General features: G+C 47.0%; 4 pseudogenes; all 4 read left to right on the forward strand.

Annotated features, from left to right (window-relative positions):
- Positions 1-4,722: 4,722 nt before the first annotated feature.
- LOC141192473 (U2 spliceosomal RNA) lies at positions 4,723-4,894 on the forward strand (annotated as a pseudogene).
- Positions 4,895-6,363: 1,469 nt separating this feature from the next.
- On the forward strand, positions 6,364-6,532 carry LOC141192476 (U2 spliceosomal RNA; annotated as a pseudogene).
- Positions 6,533-8,003: 1,471 nt separating this feature from the next.
- Positions 8,004-8,172, forward strand: LOC141192472 (U2 spliceosomal RNA; annotated as a pseudogene).
- A 1,471-nt stretch (positions 8,173-9,643) lies between these two features.
- Positions 9,644-9,812, forward strand: LOC141192478 (U2 spliceosomal RNA; annotated as a pseudogene).
- Positions 9,813-12,118: the final 2,306 nt, after the last annotated feature.

Below are 12,118 nucleotides of genomic sequence, written 5' to 3' on the forward strand. Positions count from 1 at the left end.
CCCACCGTGTAAGGGGTAAGCAATCCGCTACGTTCAACCCCTTACCTCATTACAACTGGGCGGAAACGCAAGACAGTGACCCCGCCGTCCGACTGGTGAAGGAGATGCTGACTCAGCCAGATGCCCGCCTTGACCCAGACGCTCCGGAGGAGACCAAGCAACTGTGGGCTGAGAAGAGTCGACTGTTCCTTTACAAGGGGAAGTTGTGCCGCAGATTGGTTAACTCCCGGACGCATGAACTGATCTGGCAAGTAGTGGTGCCAAGAAGAGACGCGGCTATGGTACTGGAGGCATACCACGACGGAGCTGGGCACTTCGGATGGAAGAAGCTAGAGTTCCTGCTGCGCGGGCGGTTCCACTGGGTAGGCATGAGAGGAACCATCGAGAGGTGGGGCAGAGACTGTGGCCCATGCAACCTAAGAAGGAAGGACCGTGCCAGCCAGAAGACCCCCCTGCAGTCCATCGTCACCAGGCAGCCGTTGGAACTGGTAGCCTTGGACCATGTAAAACTGACCCCCAGCAGAAGTGGCTACGTCTATGCGTTAACCATCGTGGATCACTACTCCCGGTTCTTGGTTGTAGTCCCCGTCAAGGACTTAACGGCTCAAACAGCAGCTAGAGCCTTCCAGCAGCACTTCTGCCGTCCACACGGATACCCAGAGCAGGTGCTGACGGACCAAGGACCTGCCTTTGAAGCGGAAGTCTTCCAGGAGTTCTGCACTCTGTATGGCTGCCGGAAGATAAGAACAACACCCTATCATCCGCAAACCAATGGACTCTGCGAGAAGATGAACCAGGTGGTGATAGACCTTCTGAAAACATTGCCCCTGGAAGAACGCAGTCTGTGGCCTGAGAAACTGCCTGATCTGGTGGACCTATACAACCACATCCCTGTAGGTTCTACCAACTGTACCCCGGCTTACCTAATGAGAGCAAGACCTGGTAAGCTGCCTGTTGATCTGGATATGGGAGTCCTGACACCCGAGGACACTTCACCAGAAGCAGACTGGGACACAGAGAGGCAGCAGCAGTACCGGAAAGTACAGGACACCGTTGAGCGAAGTCTCTGTCAAGCAAGAGAAAGACAGGAGAAGACTTACAACCAGTATGCTCCGCTGTTCCCCTGGTACCTGGAGAGCAGGTCTTGAAGAGGAAAAGACGGCTCCACAAGTTGGACGACCAGTGGGAGAAGGACCCGTACACCGTACTGCCATCAAGCCATGAAAACCCAAAAGTCTGCACAATCAGTAAGGATGGAGGAGAAACCACAGCCATTGTCTCCCGAGATCACCTGAAGAAGTGTCCCGAGCAGCTACGAAACCCTGAAGAAGATCAAGAAAACCCTCGACCCGCAGAGAAAAGGGAAGAGATGGTCAGTACTGTACTCGGAGACTTCCCTCGGTCTTGGACACAAGTAAATGGCGCTGTTGTGGTACCCGTCCTCACCTTCCTCCAGCCAGCATCCCAAGTACCTACGGAAAAACAGGTAGAGCTGGAAGAGCAGCCGGTCCAGGAGGCAGAAGACCCTACACAAGCAGACCAGGAGAATCGACCCTCTGCTTATAGTGAGCCTGCCGTGCCCCTAGGGAGCCAAAGACCCCGTAGACAGCTGCCCAGCTTACCTTTGACAGCTCCTACACCCTGTAGCTCAGGACCAGTCAGTAAGCTCCGTAGGTCTACTAGGGCCACTAGAGGCCAGTTGCCCGTACGTTGGAGGATCTAAAGTGTTCAGACTGTTTTATTGGTATTTACCTGTTTACTGTTGCTTGTAAATAATTATGTTTTTCCAGTTAATTTATAGGTGTTGTATATATGTTTGGAGCGTAACCCAGGAACGGACTAAAGACTGTTAAAGACTCGGGGCAGGACAGACCCCTACCTGGTTACGGCTCCCTGTTCTTTGGTGAAATGGACACCCTTATTTCTTCAAAAATTTGTACCCGGTTGTGGACACTCCATGACCACCTTAACGTGTTTTTCCTTATTGTATTGTTCTTGTTTATACCCTGTTATGTTTTAAAAATATGTTTAGTCCCGGAGTACTAAATTTTACTAGGGGGGAATGTGGAACCCCAGGGGTCTGGTTACCACAGTAATAGCAATATTACGTCTGTGAGCAGGTGGGAGGTCTCCTGGTCAGGAAACCCTAAGCATGCCACACCTCCTGCCCAGTCCTGGGAGGGGAAGAACTTCCCCTATATAAACTGGGGCTGAGGCAGGGTTAGGAGAAGGAGAAGAAGAGGAGTCCCAGACAGAGACACAGTCTGGTCTGGAGTGGAGCAGTTGCAGGAAAAGCAAGAACAGGAGCTCTGTGGGAGCAGTGACAAAAGAGGTCAGGGACTGAAAGCTGTAGAGCTGGTCCTGACTGAATAGATCTCACCGGACACGGAGTCCGAGGCTGTGGGGACTGTTCCATACCCAGCAGCAGAAACCGCCCGGCAGGGGATTTCAGGTCCTCTGGCCAAGAAACCCGAAGGCACGGTCACACGCAAGGGACCAGCACCGCCTCCCTGGAGCGGAGGCTACCAGAAGGCCCCGAGTCACCGGCCATACGGGTGAGCACCACACGGCACACTCAGGGACGTGGGCTACTTTTACCCGCTTCTAGCAAGGTAGCCAAGAAGAGTACAATTAGTTGGGGAGGCCTACAACTCCGCCTGGCCGGGGGAGATCCTATCTGCTCACGGACTGACCAGACCCCGACCGCTAGCCAGTACTCCCGGGAGGGTCTACCTTTGCCACCAGTAAAGTGTTAGAACCTTGCTCTTAGTTTTTTTCCTTTGCTGGTCACATGACCTTGTTGGCCTATTTAATCCTGCTCCGCCCTTCTGGCTTTGCTGGACTTCATTGTATATCTACTTTCTAGCTAGCCTGTGCTCTGTATCTAACTCTGTTAGTTTGCTTGGTCTACGGACCTCTATGTTCTATTTATTTTGTTTGTTCGTCTGTCTGCTACTATTTCTGTTAGGAGGTGTCCCATATTCCTCCCAGTCCTTAGTACTTGTAGGGATTCCCTCCCCACATCTATAGGTCTCCGTACAGACTAGCTTAGGACTTTAGCAGGTCTGATCGCAGGATCAGGTTCCCTGTTACATCGTAGAGATTCAGCTGAGTCCTATCGTAGGGACAGATCTCCTCTCTTTCCTTAGCTCTGGTAGCAGAACATAACATAAAGACCCTGAACTACACCGCACCGTCTCTGAGTGGTTCCTGGTGCCTGCGTGCAATTCTACTTCCCCATCATCCACGTCCGCTGCCCTGAGGCCATACCCCTCCCGTTGGGGGTTATACTACCCACGCTGCACAACTGTACCACCGGCCTCAGCGGTCTGCCCTGCAGCGGCGGTTTCGTAACCACATTCAACGGGTGGCGTAGTCGAACACTATAACATCATACACTAAAATTCCGCCACTTAGTTTGACACCGTGGGCACGGACCGGGTCACCGCCACGAGGACTACTAACCCTATCGGATCCGGCTCCGGGTATTCCCCGCGTGTGCAATGCTACACAACATGGCCCAGGGGGCGCGTCACTTTCACCTAACTAACTACAGGTGGTGAGATAAGCTGCACAATATAATTGTTCTTTCAGTATATTGTTTCACACACACCATCTATTTAGCAAATGCCCTTGTTATCAACAGCAGCCATTTAAACTCACCTGAGCTAACAGGTATGTGCGCTGGTTATACTCTGCTGCACTTAAAATTTCTTTTTTGGCTTGCTCCAATGCCTTTTCTGAAACGTTGTCTCCCTCTGGTGGAACACTGACTTCTTTCATTTAACGCCTGCAGACTATAAAAAATAACCCAACCCAAAAAGTTTGGTTGATTAGTCTGTGGCATTCTTTTAAACTGTTGCTTATGGCGGTCTCTGTGAGCTTCTCAGTGCCGTTCAGCCAGCCAGGTATCCTGCCTGCAGTAGATGGAATGTGGCAATGGAACGCTGGCTGCGCGTGTCATAATAGGCTCTGAGCCTTTATATACCTGCGCACGGCAGCAGCCACCTTCAGTCTGCTGCAGGACAGCCAGCAGCAGCAGGAAAGGTAAGTAATCAGCAGCACTCCTGCTAAGTGTAGACAGCTGCTCGTTCCACCCCCCCCCGTAATTGGTTCTCCTCCCTTCCACCGGTGTTGAGGCGGGTGGGAACAGCAGGGGTTGAGGGTGCTGTGCTAAAATAAGTGGAGTTATGCAGATCTAAAACGCGTGGATTGCAGCAGCAGCAAGCCGAAAAGTGGAGGCATGTAAGGGATCTAGAGGTTGACAACATGTCTTCTTAACGGGAGTCCAGGTGCCCATCTCCACCAATGGACTTTTCAGGATCCGAGGGTGGTACCGTAGGCTGAAACCAATTCTGGTTATCGCTTCTCGGCCTGCTCAGAGACTATTCCATCATGGACGGTCCGGAGGACGAGCATGAGGACTAAACTCCTCCTCCCCCTCTCCCCTTATGTGTCTTGTCTTTCAATAAAGCTTTGGGCCTGTGATTTTCCCCTCCCCATCCCCTTTTTCCCAATCCCCATCCCTTATCACGGCTCGTCGTACTGTATTGATTGACACGCTTTTTCTTTCAGATTGAGTGTTTTGTGTAGCATAGGGGTGTGATGTGTCTAGTTAGTGCGTCGTATCCTCATGCTATGTAAATATGATGTAGAATTCTGTGTGTACTGGGCTGCGGCACTGTACAATGTCTGTTAACTTATTTTCTGTGCTAATAATAGATATATTCAATCAAAATCTGTTCTTATCAGTTTAATATCTGATACGTCCCCTATCTGGGGACCATATATTAAATGGATTTTTAGAACAGGGAGATGGTAAAAGAGCTTGCTCTGTCTGTCCACTCCACGCATTGCCAGGTATTGCAGCATTTCCAGGACCGGTGCACTCCTTCTTTAATGCAGTTTCTACAATCAGAAAGAATTGAATTCAATACATTTTGTTGCTTTTGCTTGTTTGTTGCATTTTTGGAAGGACATTTTAGCCTTGCTTTTCTTCCCCTCATTGGATTTTTCAAGTTACAAGTTGCAGAAGCCAGATGACAAACTTGTTTTGGTTCAACTTCAGAAACTCTGCATTGAATTTTAATCTACTGTAATGCAATGCTATGTATCCAGCTATACCCCCCTTTCCTTCCTTTTGGATAAACAGCCATATTAGGCAAGCATTTTGGAGCTTTCCCCTAACTAACTACAGGTGGTGAGATAAGCTGCACAATATAATTGTTCTTTCAGTATATTGTTGCACACACACCATCTATTTAGCAAATGCCCTTGTTATCAACAGCAGCCGTTTAAACTCACCTGAGCTAACAGGTATGTGCGCTGGTTACTCTGCTGCACTTAAAATGTCTTTTTTGTCTTGCTCCAATGCCTTTTCTGAAACGTTGTCTCCCTCTGGTGGAACACTGACTTCTTTCATTTAACGCCTGCAGACTATAAAAAATAACCCAACCCAAAAAGTTTGGTTGATTAGTCTATGGCATTCTTTTAAACTGTTGCTTATGGCGGTCTCTGTGAGCTTCTCAGTGCCGTTCAGCCAGCCAGGTATCCTGCCTGCAGTAGATGGAATGTGGCAATGGAACGCTGGCTGCGCGTGTCTTAATAGGCTCTGAGCCTTTATATACCTGCGCACGGCAGCAGCCACCTTCAGTCTGCTGCTGGACAGCCAGCAGCAGCAGGAAAGGTAAGTAATCAGCAACACTCCTGCTAAGTGTAGACAGCTGCTCGTTCCACCCCCCCCCCCTTAATTGGTTCTCCTCCCTTCCACCGGTGTTGAGGTGGGTGGGAACAGCAGGGGGTGAGGGTGCTGTGCTAATATAGGTGGAGTTATGCATATCTAAAACGCGTGGATTGCGGCAGCAGCAAGCCGAAAAGTGCAGGCATGTAAGGGATCTAGAGGTTGACAACATGTCTTCTTAACGGGAGTCCAGGTGCCCATCTCCACCAATGGACTTTTCAGGATCCGAGGGTGGTAGCGTAGGCCGAAACCAATTCTGGTTATCGCTTCTCGGCCTGCTCAGAGACTAATCCATCGTGGACGGTCCGGAGGACGAGGATGAGGACTAAACTCCTCCTCCCCCTCTCCCCTTATGTGTCTTGTCTTTCAATAAAGCTTTGGGCCTGTGATTTTCCCCTCCCCATCCCCTTTTTCCCAATCCCCATCCCTTATCATGGTTCGTCGTACTGTATTGATTGACACGCTTTTTCTTTCAGATTGAGTGTTTTGTGTAGCATAGGGGTGTGATGTGTCTAGTTAGTGCGTCGTATCCTCATGCTATGTAAATATGATGTAGAATTCTGTGTGTACTGGGCTGCGGCACTGTACACTGTCTGTTAACTTATTTTCTGTGCTAATAAAAGATATATTCAATCAAAATCTGTTCTTATCAGTTTAATATCTGATACGTCCCCTATCTGGGGACCATATATTAAATGGATTTTTAGAACAGGGAGATGGTAAAAGAGCTTGCTCTGTCCACTCCACGCATTGACCTGGTATTGCAGCATTTCCAGGACCGGTGCACTCCTTCTTTAATGCAGTTTCTAAAATCAGAAAGAATTGAATTCAATACATTTTGTTGCTTTTGCTTGTTTGTTACATTTTTGGAAGGACATTTTAGCCTTGCTTTTCTTCCCCTCATTGGATTTTTCAAGTTACAAGTTGCAGAAGCCAGATGACAAACTTGTTTTGGTTCAACTTCAGAAACTCTGCATTGCATTTTAATCTACTGTAATGCAATGCTATGTATCCAGCTATACCCCCCTTTCCTTCCTTTTGGATAAACAGCCATATTAGGCAAGCATTTTGGAGCTTTCACCTAACTAACTACAGGTGGTGAGATAAGCTGCACAATATAATTGTTCTTTCAGTATATTGTTGCACACACACCATCTATTTAGCAAATGCCCTTGTTATCAACAGCAGCCGTTTAAACTCACCTGAGCTAACACGTATGTGCGCTGGTTATACTCTGCTGCACTTAAAATGTCTTTTTTGGCTTGCTCCAATGCCTTTTCTGAAACGTTGTCTCCCTCTGGTGGAACACTGACTTCTTTCATTTAACGCCTGCAGACTATAAAAAATAACCCAACCCAAAAAGTTTGGTTGATTAGTCTATGGCATTCTTTTAAACTGTTGCTTATGGCGGTCTCTGTGAGCTTCTCAGTGCCGTTCAGCCAGCCAGGTATCCTGCCTGCAGTAGATGGAATGTGGCAATGGAACGCTGGCTGCGCGTGTCATAATAGGCTCTAAGCCTTTATATACCTGCGCACGGCAGCAGCCACCTTCAGTCTGCTGCTGGACAGCCAGCAGCAGCAGGAAAGGTAAGTAATCAGCAACACTCCTGCTAAGTGTAGACAGCTGCTCGTTCCACACCCCCCCCCTTAATTGGTTCTCCTCCCTTCCACCGGTGTTGAGGCGGGTGGGAACAGCAGGGGGTGAGGGTGCGGTGCTAAAATAGGAGGAGTTATGCAGATCTAAAACGCGTGGATTGCAGCAGCAGCAAGCCGAAAAGTGCAGGCATGTAAGGGATCTAGAGGTTGACAACATGTCTTCTTAACGGGAGTCCAGGTGCCCATCTCCACCAATGGACTTTTCAGGATCCGAGGGTGGTACCGTAGGCCGAAACCAATTCTGGTTATCGCTTCTCGGCCTGCTCAGAGACTATTCCATCGTGGACGGTCCGGAGGACGAGGATGAGGACTAAACTCCTCCTCCCCCTCTCCCCTTATGTGTCTTGTCTTTCAATAAAGCTTCGGGCCTGTAATTTTCCCCTCCCCATCCCCTTTTTCCCAATCCCCATCCCTTATCACGGCTCGTCGTACTGTATTGATTGACACGCTTTTTCTTTCAGATTGAGTGTTTTGTGTAGCATAGGGGTGTGATGTGTCTAGTTAGTGCGTCGTATCCTCATGCTATGTAAATATGATGTAGAATTCTGTGTGTACTGGTCTGCGGCACTGTACACTGTCTGTTAACTTATTTTCTGTGCTAATAAAAGATATATTCAACCAAAATCTGTTTTTATCAGTTTAATATCTGATACGTCCCCTATCTGGGGACCATATATTAAATGGATTTTTAGAACAGGGAGATGGTAAAAGAGCTTGCTCTGTCCACTCCACGCATTGACCTGGTATTGCAGCATTTCCAGGACCGGTGCACACCTTCTTTAATGCAGTTTCTAAAATCAGAAAGAATTGAATTCAATACATTTTGTTGCTTTTGCTTGTTTGTTGCATTTTTGGAAGGACATTTTAGCCTTGCTTTTCTTCCCCTCATTGGATTTTTCATGTTACAAGTTGCAGAAGCCAGATGACAAACTTGTTTTGGTTCAACTTCAGAAACTCTGCATTGCATTTTAATCTACTGTAATGCAATGCTATGTATCCAGCTATACCCCCCTTTTCTTCCTTTTGGATAAACAGCCATATTAGGCAAGCATTTTGGAGCTTTCACCTAACTAACTACAGGTGGTGAGATAAGCTGCACAATATAATTGTTCTTTCAGTATATTGTTGCACACACACCATCTATTTAGCAAATGCCCTTGTTATCAACAGCAGCCGTTTAAACTCACCTGAGCTAACAGGTATGTGCGCTGGTTATACTCTGCTGCACTTAAAATTTCTTTTTTGGCTTGCTCCAATGCCTTTTCTGAAACATTGTCTCCCTCTGGTGGAACACTGACTTCTTTCATTTAACGCCTGCAGACTATAAAAAATAACCCAACCCAAAAAGTTTGGTTGATTAGTCTGTGGCATTCTTTTAAACTGTTGCTTATGGCGGTCTCTGTGTGCTTCTCAGTGCCGTTCAGCCAGCCAGGTATCCTGCCTGCAGTAGATGGAATGTGGCAATGGAACGCTGGCTGCGCGTGTCATAATAGGCTCTGAGCCTTTATATACCTGCGCACGGCAGCAGCCACCTTCAGTCTGCTGCTGGACAGCCAGCAGCAGCAAGAAAGGTAAGTAATCAGCAGCACTCCTGCTAAGTGTAGACAGCTGCTCGTTCCACCCCCCCCCCCTTAATTGGTTCTCCTCCCTTCCACCGGTGTTGAGGTGGGTGGGAACAGCAGGGGGTGAGGGTGCTGTGCTAATATAGGTGGAGTTATGCATATCTAAAACGCGTGGATTGCGGCAGCAGCAAGCCGAAAAGTGCAGTCATGTAAGGGATCTAGAGGTTGACAACATGTCTTCTTAACGGGAGTCCAGGTGCCCATCTCCACCAATGGACTTTTCAGGATCCGAGGGTGGTACCGTAGGCCGAAACCAATTCTGGTTATCGCTTCTCGGCCTGCTCAGAGACTAATCCATCGTGGACGGTCCGGAGGATGAGGATGAGGACTAAACTCCTCCTCCCCCTCTCCCCTTATGTGTCTTGTCTTTCAATAAAGCTTTGGGCCTGTGATTTTCCCCTCCCCATCCCCTTTTTCCCAATCCCCATCCCTTATCACGGTTCGTTGTACTGTATTGATTGACACGCTTTTTCTTTCAGATTGAGTGTTTTGTGTAGCATAGGGGTGTGATGTGTCTAGTTAGTGCGTCGTATCCTCATGCTATGTAAATATGATGTAGAATTCTGTGTGTACTGGGCTGCGGCACTGTACACTGTCTGTTAACTTATTTTCTGTGCTAATAAAAGATATATTCAATCAAAATCTGTTCTTATCAGTTTAATATCTGATACGTCCCCTATCTGGGGACCATATATTAAATGGATTTTTAGAACAGGGAGATGGTAAAAGAGCTTGCTCTGTCCACTCCACACATTGACCTGGTATTGCAGCATTTCCAGGACCGGTGCACTCCTTCTTTAATGCAGTTTCTAAAATCAGAAAGAATTGAATTCAATACATTGTGTTGCTTTTGCTTGTTTGTCGGATTTTTGGATGGACTTTTTGGCTTTGCTTTTCTTCCCCTCATTGGATTTTTCATGTTACAAGTTGCAGAAGCCAGATGACAAACTTGTTTTGGTTCAACTTCAGAAACTCTGCATTGCATTTTAATCTACTGTAATGCAATGCTATGTATCCAGCTATACCCCCCTTTCCTTCCTTTTGGATAAACAGCCATATTAGGCAAGCATTTTGGAGCTTTCACCTAACTAACTACAGGTGGTGAGATAAGCTGCACAATATAATTGTTACATAGTTACATAGTTACATTGTTTATAAGGCCGAAAAAAGACAAGCGTCCATCCAGTTCAGCCTATTTCTTGTACACTGCAGCTATTCCGCAGCGTTGATCCAGGGGAAGGCAACAAAAACCCATGCGGTATAGGCCAATTTACATCATTGAGGAAAAATTCGCTTCCCGACACCAATCTGGCAGTCAGATTAAATCCCTGGATTAATTAACTAAGCATAAGATGTAATTTTATTGTTCTCAAGAAAGGCGTCCAGGCCTCTCTTGAACTCATTAAGTGAGTTGGACATCACCACTTCCTCTCCCAGAGAGTTCCAGAGTCTCACGGCTCTGACCGTAAAGAATCCCCTTCTATGCTGGTGCAGGAACCTCCTTTCCTCCAGACGCATAGTGTGCCCCCTCGTCTTTGTCACCATCCTTGGTATAAACAGGTCATGGGAGAGATCTCTGTAATGCCCCCTGATGTATTTATACATGTTTATGAGGTCTCCCCTAAGCCTTCTCTTTTCCAACGTAAATAGGCCTAATTTTGACAACCTCTCTGGGTATTCTAGTCCCTCCATTCCCTTTATTACCTTAGTCGCCCTCCTTTGTACCCTCTCTAGCTCCAATATGTCTTTCCTGAGCACCGGAGCCCAGAACTGTGCACAATATTCTAAGTGCGGCCTTACCAGCGCTTTATACAGAGGAAGAACAATGTTCTCATCATATGCCCCCATTCCTCTTCTGATGCATGCCATGACTCTATTTGCCTTCGCAGCTGCTGCCTGACACTGGGCACTCCAATTTAATTTGCTATTAACCAAGACGCCCAGGTCCTTCTCCATGTCAGATTTCCCCAACGGTTTCCCATTTAATATGTATGGGTGACTGCTGTGTTTCTTTCCCATGTGCATGACCTTACATTTATCGGCATTGAACCCCATTTGCCATTTTTTGGCCCAACTCCCCAATTTATCTAAATCCTCCTGTAGCTGTGCCCTATCCTCATCTGTATTAACTACTTTACAAAGTTTAGTATCATCTGCAAATATTGCTATTTTACTGTGCAACCCTTCCACTAGATCATTAATAATATATATTAAATAATATAGGGCCCAAGACAGACCCTTGAGGCACCCTGCTAGTAACCCTGACACACCCTGAGCTTACTCCATTGATAACCACCCTCTGCTTTCTATCACTCAGCCAGCTATTTACCCACTTGCACACATTATCCCCCAGACCAAGCATTCTCATTTTATATACCAACCTTTTGTGTGGCACGATATCAAACGCTTTGGAGAAGTCAAGGTATACAACATCCACTGACTCTCCCCGGTCCAGCTGTGAGCTCACCTCCTCGTAGAAGGCCATCAGGTTTGTTTGGCAGGAGCGATCCCTCATGAATCCATGTTGATATGGAGTTAGACAGTTATTATCATTAAGATATTCTACAATAGCATCTCTAAGAAATCCTTCAAACAATTTACCCACAACAGACGTTAAGCTGACTGGTCTATAGTTCCCAGGGTCACTTTTAGACCCCTTTTTGAATATTGGTACCACATTTGCTTGGCGCCAGTCTAGTGGGACAGTCCCTGTCCATAAAGAGTGCTTGAATATGAGATAGACAGACTGCTGTATCACATTACTTAATTCTTTTAGTACCCGGGGGTGTATGCCATCTGGGCCTGGTGACTTGTCTATTTTGATATTATTTAGGCGTTTCTGAACTTCCTCCTGGGTTAGGTGGGTGATATTTAGCGGAGGGTTTACTTTATCACTCTGCATTTCCTCCGATAAATTGTTTTCTTTTGTGAAAACAGTGGAGAAGAAGCTATTGAGTAGGTTTGCTTTACCCTCATCGCCCTCTATGATTTTACCCAGGTTATTTTTCAATGGGCCAACTCCATCAGTTTTAATCCTTTTACTGTTTATATAGTTAAAGAACAGTTTGGGATTAGTTTTACTTTCCTTGGCAATTAGTCTC

The sequence above is a fragment of the Phyllobates terribilis genome, unplaced genomic scaffold, assembly GCF_046119375.1.
Source record: "Phyllobates terribilis strain yellow unplaced genomic scaffold, ASM4611937v1 Scaffold_61__1_contigs__length_8056638, whole genome shotgun sequence".
In the NCBI taxonomy this organism is placed as follows: domain Eukaryota; kingdom Metazoa; phylum Chordata; class Amphibia; order Anura; family Dendrobatidae; genus Phyllobates; species Phyllobates terribilis.